At 49.0% G+C, this 18228-nt stretch overlaps 1 protein-coding gene across 3 annotated transcripts in view; it reads right to left on the minus strand.

Annotated features, from left to right (window-relative positions):
- PPP1R16B (protein phosphatase 1 regulatory subunit 16B) overlaps positions 1-18228 on the minus strand; it is a 92680-nt gene that overhangs the window by 69030 nt on the left and 5422 nt on the right. The gene's annotated exons all lie outside the window — the stretch shown is intronic.

Here is an 18228-nt window from a genome sequence, read left to right on the forward strand (position 1 = left end):
AGGCCTTTGCAGACAACAGAACATATTCTTTCCATGTCTTTTTAAAAAAAAATCTTCCAAGATTTCTGAGGAGAAAAGCATCAGTTTGGTGCTCATAGGTGCTAATGTCTTTAGAGCCATGCCTGTCCGCGTTGTAAACACAGACAGTCCTCCTGAGGTTCCCAGCCTGGGGGAGGGGACAGCAGTAGCATTTAGGATAAGATGTAAAAACATCATTTGGGGTTTTTTGTGGATTTGTTTTCACAGTTACTGCTTATTTATGGAAGTGACATGAAATTTCCTTTTTTTTTTTTTTATAGAACTCCATCTCAATCTACAACTAGTGACTTGATAGTAAAGAGAAATGAAATAATGACAGAATTCAGTGTTGGCAGGATTTGTAAGTCACTGACATTTGGGGAAGCCGCCTCACAACGACAACTGGTTCTCATGACAACAGTCTTGGAGGAGAACGATTCACATGGGTTTTGGGGAGGGTGTTTTGTGGCTTGGTTTTCAAGTTGGGGAGGGAACCCAAAGCCTTACATATGCTCAGCAAGTGTTCTACCCAATTCGGTCTTAGAAGCATCCGCATGTACTCAGCAAATATTTTTCAAGTATTTGCCACACACTGGACTGTGCTAAGGGATGAGGAGCTAGCAGGTAAGGGAGAGACATGGTCGCTGTCTAGCTGGTGGGTGACAGAACAGGCAAGGGAGCACAGAATGAGGGCCAGCCGGTGGCAGAGTCCTGACTCCTGCCTGGGTGCTCCTTCCACAAGCTCAGGACAGACAGACAGTGTTCACTGCACTGCCCTCTTTGCTCTGGGCCAAGAAATTAAGGACAGTTACCCAGCCCCTCTGGAGAAAGGAAGGGACAGCATCTCCCAAGAGCAGTAAAAAGGGACCAGGACATATTTTCTGTGCCTTTGCCTGTCAGCCCCTCCCACATCAGCCCTTGGGTTCCCTGGAGCAGGGCCCCAGGACAGTTCCCTCCTGACTGCGAGTTTTCAGGTGACCTAGTTTCCCCCAATAGACCCACACACCTCCTCCGCCCCCATCTGAGAAAACCCTGCTCAGGCTAATTAAAGAATTGCCTGGTGCTGCCCGCCCAACAGCAGCCAGGCAGCACCCCACCCCCCACCCCCAAGGAAGGGCACTGACCTGGCCAGGTGCTGGGAGAGCACAGTAACCCAGGGTTCCACTGAGCTGGGAGGTGGCTTCTTCAAGAAACTCTTGCATCCTAATCTACATTGAGGAGTTGGGGGGTGGGGGTGGGGTAGTAACAGGACGTGGGAGAACAATAGTCAGTATTTTAAGGGGCTCCCCTAAGGAAGCCAGGCTTGGAGGTACAACAGTGGAACAGACATATGTTAAGCCTGGTGTGTAGTGAGAGCATTCATGGACCATCACACAGGTCTACGGGACCTCTACTCATAAAGGGGCTTGGCTAGGGGTATGAGCATCGGAGGGGTCTGCACAGGCCAAGGCAATGAGGTCATCCAGGAAGTATGTGTAAGAAGAATCTGAGTCCAAGGGAAGTAAGGTGGGGCACTGAACTTTCCCAACATCTGGGCCACGTACCAAAATAGTTCAATTGTGACCAACAGGAAGTATAAGGCCAAGGCACTAGACCCTGGGAGAGGCAGGAACAAGCTGCTGAGGTGTTGTCATCCCCTTCACCCCCTCAGATCTTGAGCCTGCCTATCAACTGGCAGAGTCTAAACCTGGTTCTTCTTCGCGCACACACTCATCCTTGCTGCCCTCAGGAGATGGAGCCAGTGTGCAGATCCCAAGACCGGGCACCATTAGACTGGCCATTACGGGTAAAGGGAAGAAAGTTGACCAGGGTCCTGTGGAGAGACGGAGCCATGGGGTGACAGGAGGCCCTGTAGGTAAAAGCTATGGTGAGGTTACTGCTAGGAGTGAGCATGCCCCTGGAGACGAGAATATTTATGGGGGTCACAGAACCCATCCATTATCCTGGGCCCTGATTGGTCCGAGCTCTTGGAAAGAGCCTGAGCTCAGACATGGATGGGGTCTAGGGTGGGCGTATGTCCTCGGTTGGCCCAACCAGAAGCTTCCTCTCCCCTAGTGTCTGAGGCAGAAGAAAGTGGAAGTGTTCTGAAGGCAGTCTCTGGTGAAGCCAATGCTTGGGTGGTATGGGACATGAACGGATCCTTTAATCACTGAGATGCTGGATCCCAGCAAGCAAAGCCAGCAAACTAATGTACTGTGTAAGCCAGTTCCTTGTAACCCACAATATCCTAACACACAGCAAGGATGCTTTCAAGGACGCAGGATTAGGAAGCCCAGGAAGAGCTGTGGCCTCTTGGAGAAGGCTATTACCAACATGTGTACTTCCTCCTACATTGGCCATTTCTGGCTCAACAGGTCTAGGTGGAAGGCCAGGCTTGAGGAAATGCAGGATGTCAAGGTTGATTCCTGCAGTAATTATGTCTGTTGAATTGGGAGAAAGGATCCCCCCCATACACAACACACACACACACACACACACACACACACACACACACACACACACACGCACACATGTCACAGAGGAGCAAGTGGCTGACACATCTTTGGAATCAAGCCTACTTACTGGTTTGAGAAAAACAACACGAGGGAAGGTGAATTCAAATTCAAGAGGCTGTCAAACATGAGTCACACAGAGAGAGAGTTTCAAAGTTCACACTGTTAAAGAAAATGTTTGGCTTCCCCCCCTCCCCCCCCCAGCTCCTCAGCTATTCTTCTCCACAATCTTGGCAGGCTCCGGGAGGAAGGCCACGAGTGCTTTTCTCCTCGTGTTTCCTGCACGGCTGAGCGCAAGGGGAAAAGGAAAACAAAATAAACAGCCCGGTGCCTCCTCCCAGCTCTCACTCGGGACCTGATTTCTCTCTAAAAGGATGCACACCCCCGCCCTCCCACAAGGCAGCTGAGTAACATCATCAGTAGAGAGATGCTCCGCTCGTGAGAGAAGAGACTTCTGGGCCTTGGTGCTCCAGATATCTGAATTAGAAATTAGCCTTGTCCCTCCGGCCCTGTCTTCAGGAGACGTGGTGCACCACTGACTGTCCTGCTCCTGCGGGGATGACCCTGTTAGACTCTGGGCACAGTCACTGTACGCAGGCCTCCTGGTCCTAATTCTGATGAGGGACTAGAGTCCCCGAGGTCCTGCTCCTCAATGGCATTTCTCCCAGTCACATTCTTTCATTCAGATCTCTGAGTGGTGGCCCTGACCTTTTGCCTGAAGCCCATTTATAGGGTTTCAAATGTATGGGCAGGAGAGGGGGGCAGGATTCCTAACCCACAGGAGTGAAAGGTGACCAGGCCACCCATAGACCTGAGCTCTCTCAGGACATGAATCACGGCCAGCCCTGGGGCACCAGTGACCTTTAGGTGGACTAGTTGAAGACACTGGCTTCTCCAGCCTCGGGCAGAGCTGGGCCCGTGGACAGGCAATATAAAGAGGCACCATGAGCCTGGCAGGAGGAGAAAACCTTCAAATGCAAACTTAGAGGCCAGCCCTGGAACAATGCTGGGCTCACCTGGAACCTCGTGACCACCCATGAGGCTGTAAAGAGACGAGAGAACCAGTGGCTTGGCAGACAGGCTCCCCAGAAGCCCCAATCCTGGCTGGCCTGGGAAAGCATCCAACAGGAGTAAGGGCCTTGCTAAGCATGCCCAGAGCCACACATTTAACAACACAACCTGTCAGGCCAACTTCGAGTAGATGATTAGTTGATGTTTTGGGTTAGCTCTCAGGTTAAGGTGAGGTGGCCTCCTTGGGCTTCCAAGAAATCTTCGAAGGGGTCAGTAGTCTAGTGGACACAGGAACATACTGTATTTTTTGGATCATGAGACACACTTCCCCCCCCAAAAGTGAGGGAGGGGGATCAGGGTACATCTTATGGTCTGATTGCTGTTTTTACTGTTTTTCTTGTTTTACTGTTCTAAAAACTGGGTGCGTCTTATGGTCAGATGCATCTTACAGTCCAAAAAATACTACGGTATCAGTCTTCCACACCAAACTTCTCATCTGATACTTGAATCCAAAGAAGCCGGACCCACTTGTAGGTAAGAATGCCAGTGTGTGGGGGGGGCCACAGGGGTCAGATAAAAAGGTGCAAAAGCCAGGGGCACGTAGACCTCATATAACGACTTACAAGTGTCCTATGTGGCCCCATCACAGCCACCAGGTTCCTAAAGAAGCTTATATAATAGCTAAGTAGAGGGAAAGGAGAGTCATATTACACACACAGTTTCTCCAAGATTGGGGGGAGTGGAACACACAGCCCCTAACCTCCCCCACTCCTAGGCCTCCTCCCCCCACCCTACCCCACCCCTGTGCAGGAACAGAAAAACTCCCTCCAAAGCTAGAGGGAGGATCGTTTTTCAAAGCAGGCCACCTGTGGCCACAGGATACCCTCCTGCATCACAGGTCATTAAACAAGGGATGGTTGTTAATGCTGTCTAGATCAGCTCCTCTGCACCCTTCCCCCGTCTCTCCCGACATTCTTGACCAAGCTCCCCCCCCCCCCACCCCCCACACCCCCCTCACCCCCTTGTGCCAACTCTTAGGCTGGTGGAGTCCATTTGGGGCTGTATGACGAGGCCGATTATGAAGCCACAGGACTGAGTGCTGGAAATGGTCAGCAATGTCAGCCATGGCCATCAAAGTAGGTGAGGACTATGAGCCTATCAACCGCAATTCTGGTCTACAGTGTGCTTGCCTAAAGTTAGATTTCAGTGTTTGCCTTTGTCCCCTCGACTGAGAGTCTAGTCCTTGGCATGGGGATACAGCTTAGTGAGCAAAACAGGAGGACCAGAGTTCTAATTCCTAGAACTTATACGAGCACTGCTTTGGAGCGGGAAACAGGGGTTCCCTAGATCAAATTGCCTAGATGAACTGGAAAGCTCTAAGTTCAAGAAAGAGGCTCTGTCTCAGTATATAAGGTGGAGAGTGATAGAGAAAGACACTCAGCATCAACCTCCAGCTCCCACACGTGCCCACACACGTTAACATGCATGCACACATGCGCACATACATGCAAAAGGAGTTTAATCCTCTAGTCTTAAACACAAAGGTCTAGAACATTATCAAACAAGATAGGAGGGCCACTCAGATCCCAGGGCATCGTTGACCAGCAACCTGCCGCTGGCAGTAGAATGAACTCCGCTCCATCCTGCTAAAATGCTGAGGCCCGGGTTCTAGAAAGTGACGTCCTGAGCCAACGACAGCAAAATGGCAGCATGTACAGCTGACTGTCCCTGAAGTCACAGAGATGTCAGCAGCGTGTTGTTGAGGGTCCATTCTTAAAGGATGAGGGAGCTAAGACACTGCCACCAGCTGAGATGCTTCTCCATCTAGAGGCAGAGATCGCTGGCTTGGGCTTCACAGCCCTCCTGACAGCGTGGAGGAGCCCTGTGGTCCAGTCACTAACAAGTCTCTCTCCACTGCAGACTCCTGGAACACAGCCCTAGAGAGCAGTCTCTCTCTCTCTCTCTCTCTCTCTCTCTCTCTCTCTCTCTCTCTCTCTCTCTCTTTCTCTCTCTCTCTCTCACACACACACACACACACACACACACACACACACACACACACACACCTACCCACTACCCTTCCTTTCCTTCTGCAGTCAGGGGCAGGTTTAGCCAGTTGGGAAATTGCTAGGAAGAGGGTTTGTTTGTTTGTTTACAAGACCTTTCATATGAACTATTTGCTGGGGTGTGTAGAAGGATGCCAAGGAGGCAGTTAAGTTTGAAGGTGGTCCTACCCGGAAGACAGGCTGAGAGAGGGAGGGGCCAGAGTGAATCAGAGTTGAATCCAGCTCTCCTCCAGTCCTGGGCACATCTGGGATTCAAATGCAAACTATATGCGCAGAAAAAAACGACAGCAGAAGGAAAGAGGAGAGACCCCCCCCCAAAGCATCCTAAGCGTTTTAAAAGATCTTCCACACGAAGTACAAGATATTAGAGTCTACAGCCTTAGCGGCGAGACAACCAAGGAGACATATAGGTTAAGGAAGCAGACAGACCAATTCACAAGAGAGCCGATAAACTGTCAAGATCGTGACAGAGCAACACACACGCTCAGCTCAGTTAAAGGGAAGCCTTTCAGGGCCCGTTATCTGCGCCCAGGAAACCAACCCCGGGGAGAATGGATGCCAAGAAACAATCGCAACTTCTCAAATTAGCACCCCCTTTTCCCATCAAGCTCTGCTGTAACATGCATTAATTCTGAAAATGTAGTTGTTGACTCCATTTCAAAGGAGGAGGGAGACTAGACTGAGGCCATGGCTCGATTGGTAAGAGTACTTTCCTAGCATTCGCGAGACCCCGAGTTCAAAAACTAGGTATGGTGGTATACACCGGTAACCCTGGCATCCCAGGGGTACAAGTAGGTGAATTCAGAGTTCAAAGCCATCCTTGGCTATATATCAAAATTGAGACCAGCCTGGGATATATGAGCCACTATCTCAAAAACGGTTGACAGAAGCAGACTCGGAGAGGTTAGAACACTTGTAAATAGAGCTGTGTTCCAGCTTTTCTGCGCTGGCATCTCTTCCTTATCAGCCTGCCATCTGTTTGGATGGGTCGGTGCCTAAGCCATTTGCTTGGTATGCTGAATACCTCCCCTACTTGAAAATAAAAGGGGGCGAGATGGGGGGCGTGGTGGTGGGGGGGGGAAGGTTCAGACAAAGATGAGCTCAGAAGTCTGATTGGTGTAAGGAGAGGAATTCTTGCTTCGTTTATTGGTTTTTGTTTTGTGCTTAGTCAGACTCTCATGCAGTCAGGCTGACCTGGATCTCGGTATGTAGCCAAAGACGACCTTGAGGTCCTCACTCTCCTGCCTCCACTCTGCAAGGGCTGGGACTTCAGGCCTATACTATGATACTTGGCTAGTAGGGAGATTCCTAAGGGAAATAAGTGAAAGCCACATAGGATGACAAAAAGCTGATTCGAGTCAGAACTTCACTTCATGTAGGAGCTGACTGCATGTGTCGGCTTGGGCAGGAAATGGATGTAACTTGTTCTGCTGGTCTCGGTTTCCTATCCCTTTCAAGGCCCCAGGGGCTCGGCCTCCACCACCAAATACTCTCTTTCTGGTGACTGAGTTTCATTCTCATTTCTCTGAACAACTCCCAGACCAGATTCGCAACAGTGACTGTCTCGTCCTCTTATGCCTGGGACATGAAGCAGAAGTTTCCAGCTCCTCCCCAGTGTGATGGATCTTTTTTTTTTTTTTAAATCCAACATTCAGGTTTTGAAGTTTCTCCCGGTACTGCCACCTGTGACCTCCCGGGTTACTCTGCAGAGATGCACGCTGTGGCCCACTGCGTTTCTGTCACTCCCCTGTGATCTGCAGCCAGAGTTCCTCCCTTTGATTCCCTCCTCCTGGGCGTGCAGAAGTCTGAGCAGACCTCAGCTTCCCTATTCCCTTTGAACCTGAAAGTCCCATTGCAGGAAGACGTGTTACTATAGCAATAGAATTCAACTCCCCTGCGTCAAAACCCCAGGCTCACTCTACCATTAACCATGGCGCTTTGCACTCAGATGTCTGGGACGACGCTCTCATCTCCTCTCCAATTATAGCATCCCTAAGTTCATATCTCAGGTCATTAACAAGTAACTAGTTTGCAGGAGTTCTTTCTTGGGCGTGTGGTGTGTGTGTGTGTGTGTGTGTGTGTGTGTGTGTGTGTGTGTGTGTGTGCCTGTACACGTACACGCACATACACATGCAGACGCATGGGGGAAGGTCAGAGGTCATGAGGTTGATGTCTGGCATCTTCCTCCATCACTCTCCACTCTTAGTTTTTGAGACAGGGTCTTTGGATGAGCCTGAAATCCACGGGTTGGGCAAGCCAGCCTGGCTCACCATTGAGTTCCAGGAGTCCGCTTGCCTCTCCCTCTCCACCAGTAGAGCGCAGGTATGGGCTTCCATGACTTCCAGGGGGTTTCAGGGTTCTAAACTCAGGTTCCCACACGTCTGTGCAAGCCCTTTATCCATCTCTGTATCCCTAATTTGGGGTTTTCTTCTAGCAGTTTACTCTACCAATCCGTGTCTGTCTTCAGGGTTAAAGCCTTATTTACTTAGCCAACAAATGAATATTTATTGTCACCCACTGCAGCAGAAGTAGGGAGGAAGGTGGTTCTGAGGGTTCCTGAATGGACAGAGCTGCCATTCGGCAAGATTCTACACTATCCATCTGCCTTCCAAAGAAGAGCACACAGGAAAACACCAAAAATCAGGCAGAAACTGGAAGGGACTTAACATTTTAAAGACTGTGAGGGAATTTCCCTCCATCAGACCTGTGTGTGGTAGCTAATTTGTGGGTGAAGATTTCTCTCTCGTGACTTAAGTAATTAGGGAGCAAAATTCAGCCCGTGACAGCTGAAAAGTGAAGAAAGCCCGGCTCCCCACCCCCCTCCAACAAAGATAAAGCCACAGGGCAGCAGCCCTGAACACTGAGTAGGCGTTCCCGTGGCTGCGTTCCCGTGGCTTGGCATGTGGTAGCACACACCTGGAAAGGGAAGCAGGTGTTCAAGGTCAGCCCCCAGCTCAGAGTGAGTTTGAAGCCAGTCAAGGCTACCTGACATCTAGTCAAGACAGACAGGGGGAGTGGAGAGAGAAACAGGGTGGGAGACTGTGCCCAACTCTGCCTGAACGCTACATATTCTGGGAAGATGCCAAGCAGTTTGAATCAGGCTCAAAGTGGCCGAGATCTCAGCTGTTGCCTACTGTGCTGGCTTCTTTTATGTCAACTCGACCCAGGCTAGAGTCATCCGAGAGAAGGGAGCATCAATTCAGAAAAAAAAAAAAACCCTCCATTTACATTGGGTTGCAGGCAGGCCTTGGGGGCTTTTTCTTAATTAGTGATTGATGTGGGAGGGGCCAGCCCACTGTGGGTGGTGCCATCCCTGGGCTGGTAGTCCAGGGTGCTATAAGAAAGCAGGCTGAGCAAGCCATGATGAACAAGCCAGTAAGCAGCACCCCTCCATGGCCTCTGCATCAGCTCCTGCCTCCAGATTCCTGCCCTGTTTGAGTTGCTGCCTTGATTTCCCTCAGGGACTGTCTGCCCAGGGGATGATGCTTAGAGTTGGAGGCTGGGCGAACTAAGTAGCCAGTTATTTAAAATATTCCATTTCTGAGAAACACAGAACCCAGACTCTCTCCAAATCTTTACAACACTTGGGATGTAATCTAAAACTACTATGAAAGGGCTAGAAAGATGGCTCAGCACTTAATTGCACTTGCTGTTCTTTCAGTCGACCCAGGTTTGGTTCCCAGCATCTACATGGAGGCTCACACTAGTTTCAGGGGCTCTGACACCCTCTACTGGCCTCTGTGGGCACCAGGCATGTACATGGTGCATATGTACATGCAGGCAGAACACTCATATACATAAAAAAATTTTAATTTCTCACTATGTAGCTCTGGCTGGCCTGGAATTTGCTACAAAGACCATACTGGCCTCATACTCACAGAGATCCACCTGCCTCTGTCTCCCAAGGGCTGGGATTAAAGGCCTGTACCACCATAGTTGGCCAGTAACTCTTTAAAATTAAATTAAAAAAATAAAGTAAAACCACCATAAAAATTAAAAATTGTTAAAACAAAAACAAAAACAAAAAAAAGACCCAAAGCTCAAGAGAAAAGGCAATCAATGGTGCTTTCTCAAAATGAAGCCGGCACTGAAATCAACAGGATAAGAATTCTTAAAGCAAACACGCTAGCTTTGCTCAAGGGTGTAAAATAAATTAATGCTTGTAATAAACAAACAGATCAGACGTCTTCGGTATGCTGAGCAGGTAATGGCAGCAGATGCCTGGCATTCTAGCACTCAGGGGGAAGGAGCGAGCAGAACTTAGAGTTGAAGATCATTCTGGGTTAAATAATGAGGGTCAGAGAGAGAGAGAGAGAGAGAGAGAGAGACAGACAGACAGACAGACAGACAGACAGACAGAGAAAAGAAAGATGGGACAAAGAACCAACATTATTAACTCACTGTGCTCCCTTGTTCTTTGCACCTGTGCGAGTTGCAGTTGTCGCTAATGACAGTTACACAATTCTCGTATTTCCTTTAGCTTCTTTTCTAGTATCTTCCTAGTGCCTGGTTCTGGGCAAGCTTTGAAGAGCAAAACTACAACATAACCCTCAAACCAGATAGCTCTGACGGCATCTAGGCACACTACGAGTTACCTATCGTCTTCCCATCCCTCTCAGGCCTTAAGTAGGGAGAGACTCAGGTCCTTCCCGGCCTCTCCCCAGAGCTTGACAGTGCTCCCACTCAGTCTCCAGAGCCATCCTGGTGAGCCATGTGCCCCCTGCCTCCAGGCCCACACCCGAACATCCCCTCCTCAGCAAAATGCCCTCCTGCGGTGCGGAATGCAGAGCTCCTGCTACAGGTATCTGTGCAGCCCTTCCTCTTCCCCACTCCCACTTCTAAATCAAGAACACTTAGTTATGCCTTAGAGCTGGCTGCAGACGGTGGGAACACACATGCAAGCCCACAGAGCAAGACCACTGACAGCAGCAACGGTTCTGTGTACGTTCTCATGCCCTGAGCAGGGTATGCATTGGTCTAGACCCATTCTTAAAACCACTCAGCAATATCTTATAAATGTAAGGAAACACACATACTCCATAATCTAGCAATTTCATCTCTAGAACAGACCAAACAGAAGGTCCTACAGGCAGTTGTATACCCGTACACACACACACTACAGAAACCCTTTTAAAATTATTATTATTATTATTATTATTATTATTATTATTATTATTATTTTGAAACCCAACAAGATAGCACAAAGAGTAAAGATGAGTAAAGATATTTGCCACACAAGCCTAGTAACATAATTCCAACCCCTGAAACCCAGGCAAAGGAGAGAAGCCACTCCTCAAAGTTTGTATGTATTTTTTGCATTGCTTTTTCCCCCCATAACAAATCATTAAAAGTTTGAGAACAGTGATGTGTGAGAGTGCCACTTTGGTACGTTCTCTTTAATGGGTCTGAGGTACAGCCAGGACTTGCTAGGTCTCCGAGTTCCCCCAGGTGGGTGTGATGTGTGCACCTCCAGGAACCACCATGTCAGGACTTGATAACCTTCCCCGCTGTTTTTCGGAGCAGCGAATGCTACTTTCACTCTACTTCCATCTAAAGCAAGATGTTTCTGTAGAACATGAAGAGCAGCAGAGGATGCTAGTGTGCCCAACACGGAAACAAGCTCCATGGTGAAATGACGTCTTTGTCCATTGTGGTTGTCTCTGGCTACATCCCCGATGACAGGCTGAGCGCCTTAGCTACTCTATCAGATTCCGTGCTCATAACAGGCCTCAGAAAAAGGTGAGAAACATGTATGACGTGTGAGACGGTGGGGAAGGCACAAGTATGCAAGCACACCCAAGCCTGAGGAAGACGTCCAGCGTCCTGCTTTATCACTCTCCACTCGCTTGAGACAGGGTCTATGGATGATCTTGAAGCCCGGGCGGTACCAGCAAGTGCCAACCATCCTGTCTCTGCCTCCCACAGTGCTGGGCTTATAGCCACGCAGAGACATACCTGCTGGGAATTCAAAGTCAAGACCTCATTTTTATAGGTCAGCATTTTAACCATCGCACCATCTTGTTTCCTTCCTTCCTTCCTTCCTTCCTTCCTTCCTTCCTTCCTTATTTATTTAGTTTTGTGAGATAAGGTCTCACTAAGTAGCCCTGGCTGGCCTGAAACTTGTCAGGTAGAACAGGATGGCCTCAGATTTATACAGATCTACCTGTCTCTGCCTATCAAGTGCTAACCTTAAAGGCATGTGCCACCTCTCCGAGCCAAAGCCTTCCTTCCTAACCACTGCCCAAGCTGCCTCGGTAGCCAGGGCTTGACTGCAGGGTCGCGTTCTCCTCATTCTCTTGGCTACACAGTGAGCTCTGGGTAACAGGCCAGGCAACATTAGAAAATAACAAGTGAGTTCACCCGACGGCCCCTTTCAGTTGCTATCCTCAGCTGCTCCTCGCCTTGAGCTGCCCCAAGTGCGCAAACAGGTGCTGGGACAATGAATGTCTAGCTCAGTCGTGGCTGCCTGTGAGTGGGTGAGACTCTCAGGTGGATGGGCCTCTTTCTTTTCTTTTCTTTTCTTTTCTTTTCTTTTTTTTTTTTTTTTTTTTTTTTTTTTTTTTTTTTTTTTTTTTTTTTTTTTTTTTTGCCATAGGAGGCCTCTTTATAAGCCACGGTGCTCTCTGGTGCTCACTTCCTCACCGAGAACCGCTCTGTGCGTCTGACCCGCCACAGCCAATCGTACCACCCACATCCAATCTTTGTTACCCCACCCCCCACCCCCGCAAAGGTGTGAGTTTTGAAATAAGCCCTCTGCTCCCTCCATCTGTCTTTCTGGACTAGCATACAGCTGCTCCCACACAGGAGAGATCAGAAATCATTGCAGGCTTCAGATTTGCCTGAGGGGAGTCGACAAAACCTTTCTCGGATGAACCCCATTAGTAAATGCAGAAACCACCAAAAAAAAAAAAACCTAGTTTGAATGGCCTCTTCTTAACTGCTGCTTGCAGGTAACTGCATCATCTTTCTGATTCTCACTGAGTGCCTGCACACACTCTATCCCTGCCCCCTCCTCACACATTCCTGGGGCAGTGGAAGGTTGAGACCAAGCCTTCTTAGGTAGTCCAGGCTGGCCTTGAACTCATGAGCCTCCTCATGTGCTGGGATCATATACGCACACACCACCATGCCTGGCTTCAGGTTGTTTTCTCCTGGGAAGGTCAACCACCTCGTTCCAGGACACACTCCTGTTACTGATGAGCTGACGGGTGCTGACCATGAAGCTAGGCTTGATCAGTATAGCAGCTGGCTTAGCACCTGCCCCCACATGGTACAACCCCAACCGCACTGTTTTGTTCTTGTTTTATTTGGCCACTTGTCTGCCAACCCTAGGAGATAAGATCAACCTAAGGGTGGATGCCGGCTTAATTTAATCTTATGTTCAGTGTGAAGTGTAAAGCCAAGGGGGGAATGAAGTTCCTGGATATTGAACAATCTTTATAAAGACACCATCCAGTGGCCAAGAAATGTGAATTACCGCAAAGCCTGGGTCAGGATATTTTACACTTTGAGCAACCAAATATCCAAAACCCAAAATGCTCCAAGACCTGAAGGTTTTGTTTTTGTTTTTGTTTTTAATTAGCCATGAAGCCATAAAGGGATAGTTTCACGCTGACCTGTGGCAGATGACAGACAAACCCAGCACACTAACAATATTACAACAAATGAGCTTCAGGCTTTGTGGACAATGTATATTAAAACAAAAACAAACAAACAAAAAACAAACAAACATGAAGCCAGGCATGATGGCACATAGGCCTGTCCTCCTACCTACTCAGGAGGCCAAGGCAGGAGAATCACAATTTTAAAGCAATTTAGGCTACTTACCAAAACCAGTCTCAAAATAAAACAAATTTTAAAAGGCTGCTTGGGAGTTGAGAGTAGGGCATAGTCAGTAAAGTACTTGCTGCCCAAGCATGACAACCTGAGTTCGATCCCCAGCACCAGTGTAAACGCTGGCATGGTGATACAGGCAGAGACAGGACGCTCCCTGGGGCTTCTAGGGCTACACAGAGAAACACTGTCTTGGAAAAAAAAAAGTAAGGTGAACAGTGACTGAGGAACAACACACTGGGTGCTGGCCTCTGGATTCCACATGCATGTGCAGACACACACACACACACACACACACACACACACACACACACGCTCATAAAGAGGGGTGGGTTATACCACAGTTGTAGAGTGTTTGCCTATATTCATGTGCCCTAGATTCAATCCTGGTTCAGAAGAAGAGGAAGGAGGAGGAAGAGGAGGAAGAAGAAGAAGTAGGGAAGGGGAAAAGAGAAAGAAGAGAAAGAGGAGGAGATAACAAATGAATTCGTGTTTGGACTCGGGTACCATCTGTAAGGCATTGTGCATCTGAAAATATTCCAAAATCTGAGGGGAAAAATGCAAAACACTTCTAGCCCCGAGCATCCTGAGAACTGCTCTTCAGCCGGTACCCAGGAAGAAGGAAGAGCTGAGTGTCAGTGTGGAAGAAGGCAGGGCAGCATCCACACTGGGGAAAACAAGTCAGCGAGAGGTGACCCTGTTCAAACTGTGATGACATTTGTTTCTGGCAGAATTAAGAATGGTGCACAAAGATGAGATTTGTAGAAACCAAGATGGCACACTATGCTCTTGCTGCAGGAAAGATCAAGACACAGCTTTTAAAGACGTACGTGTATTTGTATTTCTTTCTATCGTCTGTGTGAGTGTGTGCCAAGTATGTGCCACTTGTGTGCAGGTGCCTGGGTGTATGCAGGGACCCGGGGTGTTAGTCCCCTGGTGCTGGAAGTTATGAGCCACCATGTGGATGCTGGGAATCGAACCCAGGTCCTGAAGAGGAGTATGCATTATTATCCACTGAGCTGTCCCTCCAGGCCCTAGAAGCAATTTTAGCCACCATAAGAATCAACAAAACAAATGATGGTGGATTTTTGTCAGTGAGACTCCATATAGCCTTAGAGGCCCAGATATACATATGTGTGTTGGCATGTGCTCAGACAAGCTGCCTGAAAAAGAAAATCCAAGAGATTGTGGCCTAGATGATCTACATATGTGTGCTGGCATGCGCTCAGACAAGCTAGCTGAAAAAAGAAAATCTCAGAGGATTGTGGCCTAGATGTGTGAAGAAGAAAAGAGATAAACACATAAATGAATGTGAGTTTGTGTCTGCATCAAAAAACGTACAGAAAGATACGCTAAGGCAGCCAGGGATTCCTTCTGGAGACAGGGATGAGAGTGTAGGGAAGGGAGTGGGGACATTTTACTTTACATTTTCCGCATCGCTGTACTGTTGGGGTTTTATGGTGTGTGTTTGTTTCCTCTTTCTAATTAAAAAGCATAAAACACAGCAATAAGAGAAAGCTTCATATTATGTGTCAAAGAGGAAAAACAAAACAAATGCAATCGTGGTGAAGATCACTCCTCTCCCATCCTAAAGCAAGAGGCTGCATCCATCACTGCAGCGTTCACCCCCTGTCATGTCCACAGCACAGCTGAGGATGTTAGTGATTCTAGAACACAACCGAGAAGGGCCAAGGGGGGGTGGGGGGGAGGCTGAAGAGAATGAGTGTTAGCATGTGTTGCTTTTACTCACAAACGGGTGGCAGGAGCCAGCTCTCATGGAGACACTGAACTGAAGAGTTCGCTGGGCGTGGCCTCAACAGCAGAAGCAGGGCCTAGGGATGCTGGAGGAAGCCACGATCCTCAGCAAGCTGGGGAGGAACATGAATGACCCAGTCCCTGAACGCAGCGACACAGTGCTCTGCTCCCCGTCCCTCTGCCCTAGAGCCATGCAGGACACACAGAAGCCCATGTCAACAGCAAGATCCCAGGAATAGTTTATTTATACCCATACATCCTGTTGCTGGGCACACTCAGTACTTAACCGCCGGCACAACATATCACTGCTATGTTTTCTTTACACATAGGGAAACTGAGGCTCAGCTGTCCAAGACAAACAGCAGGCTCAAGCTGTCAGTAGGTGGTAGGGGCAGGTGTGCCACCTGAAGCCATCCAAGGTCACTGCTAGCTGTGACCTGTCTGAAGGAAAGACTAGAAGATGCTCAACCTGAGTGGGATGTCCCACACAGAGAAGAAAGCATTTCTGCCCAACAAAAACCCTAAAGTGGGAACTGGGGACATGGTTCAGTGGTATGGTATTTGCCAAACAAGTGTGAGAAACAGAGCTTGGATCCCTAGAACTCTTAGAAAAGGGGACATGATGTTGAGTGTCTGAAATCCCAGCAATCCTAGCTGGAGATAAGATGCAGACAAGAACCATCCTCGGAGGCTTCCCAGCCAGCTAGCCTTGGCACACTTTGGAAAAAAAAAAAAAAAAAAAAAAAAAAAAGAGATCCAGTCTCAAGCACAGTGGAAGGTAAGGATAGACACCTGTGGTTGTCCTTGGGCCTCCACACTCTCCACCCCTCAAACACACACACACACACACACACACACACACAGAGAGAGAGAGAGAGAGAGAGAGAGAGAGAGAGAGAGAGAGAGAGAGAGAGATCTTCTAAACTCAGCACATGTGGTAATGAAGGATAAAGGCCTGGAAGCCAGGTGGAGTAGATTCAAATCCTAATTGCCATTTATTGGTGGTGTGACCTTGGGGCTGTCATTGAGCCTCTCTACGATTCACTTTCTGGGAAAGTCACTAGAGTCAGGGTAAGCGATACTGCCACCACTTAAGAGCTGATAGAGGACTAGAGAGCTGGAGGCCAGCTCATAAGCACCGCATGTTCATGACCAGTTAAGAAGCAGGTGTCCTTCCCTCTCGGCAGGAGAGGCAACCCTGCAGGGTGCAGAGCTTGGCAAGCAAGCACAGGCTAGGTTTAAGACCCCCTTTTAGGCAGGTGCCACTGGGCTGGCTGTATACAACCCTACAACAGGATCCAAGCCCTGTGGGCAACTAATCTATACAGGGTACCAGTCCCCTACCCTCACCTCCCACCCCCAGCTGTGAATCAATCTCCTGGCACATAAAAACAAAAAAACAAAAAACAGATGCCCAGGGGCCCGTCTGGACAGGTGGGATAGGCCTTGGGGATCAGTGTTTTTGAAAAAACCCAGGTGACCAGATGGCCCCGGCATGGTGCATCCCTAGACACGTGCTTTTGGAAGCGCTGTAAACTCAGTCTCTCGGTTCTGGCTACTTGAGTTGTTCTCTGAGAGCAAGCATCCTGTCACTAGCATCTGGTCCCAGGCCTGGGCACACTTAACATCTGTGATTCTGAAAGCAGCCAGCAGAGCAGATGGCTGTGCAAACAGGCACAGGCTGAATTCTCTTTCCTGCCTGAGTGGTCCACACCAGAAACCCTTATCTGTAGACTTGGGGTTCCCCAGAAGTCTGCAGCCCCCGTCCCAGGAGCCTGTTAGAGACCCTGACAAATTAGACCACCCTCCCCCTACCTGAATTTTACTTCTACTACAAGGCAGGAAGGGAAGTGTGGGGTGAGGGAAGGGGGGCGGGGCAGATATCTTCTCTATGGTGCAGCATACCTGCCTGAAGTCAATCTTCGCTTTAACAAGCTGGTCATTTCAAAGTCCACATTAAAATAAGCCTTCCCAGTTAAGTTAGGAAAAGAGACAATACCAGGCTCTACAATCCCGGGGACACAAAGGGCACCCCTGCTTCCTGTCCAAAGCCATCCAGAAACATCAAACAGCCCAAAGAAAACGAGCATGTCTTCCTGCTGGCCAGGTTTCAAGTCATCGGGCAGATTTCACACTGTAGCTTGACCTCATTAATCCGAGGCCGATCACATTGCTGTAAAAGTCAGTGGAAAAACAGCCACCCAGTGGGTTTCCTTCATTCCACCAGACAGGGGAAAACAGGAAGCTGACAGCAGCTGCACCCAGGCCTGGCAGGTCCCAAAGGCTCAGCTGACAGTTAGGGTTAGGGTCTATGGCCCCTTTTCCCAGCACACTTGAGGATCAAGATTCGCCTTGTGTCTGGCGTGAGCAAATGCCTCAGTTAACACAGGCGTGAGGCAGTTAACTTCAGGCCCCCATGCACCTGCTCAAAAGAAAATAGCGTGTGCTCTCTGAAAGCCGTTTGGTCTGAATTGCCGAGCGAGCGGCTGCTCATCATGCAGACTCCTCTACAGCTCTCCCGCTCATTCAGAATGTCCTGTAAGGCAAACCTCTGGGACTCCAGGGTGCACGAGGCCTTCCAAGTCCTCATTCATTCCTTTAATGCATATGGATTGTCTCCCAGGCTCTGAACATCACACTGGGCAACTGGGGACACAGCTGAATGAATTAGATCCAGTCACTGACCTCGGAGGACATAAGGTCTAGTGTAGCAGCTCTCAGCCTTGATGCTGTTAACATTCGGGGAGCTGGCGCTTTGTTGTTGTTGTTGTTGTTGTTGTTGTTGTTGTTATGAGGGGGCTTGGCTATGCACTGTAGAATATTCCACAGCCTTCCTGGTCTCTAGCCACTAGACGTCAATTGCTCCTAGTCTCCACTTGCCCCCCCCTCCGCCCCCCGCCAGCTGCTTCTGACAAACATAGGCATCGTGAGACAGTGGCCAAAACTGTCTGACACTGAGAACTGTAGGTCTAGTGCGTAAAACAGAAGACTAAGAGGGGCCTGGAGAGGTGGCTTAGCCATTAAGGACACTGTCTGCTCTTGAAGAAGGTCCA

This window comes from Acomys minous, assembly GCF_964271855.1.
Source record: "Acomys minous genome assembly, chromosome: 3".
Classification (NCBI taxonomy): domain Eukaryota; kingdom Metazoa; phylum Chordata; class Mammalia; order Rodentia; family Muridae; genus Acomys; species Acomys minous.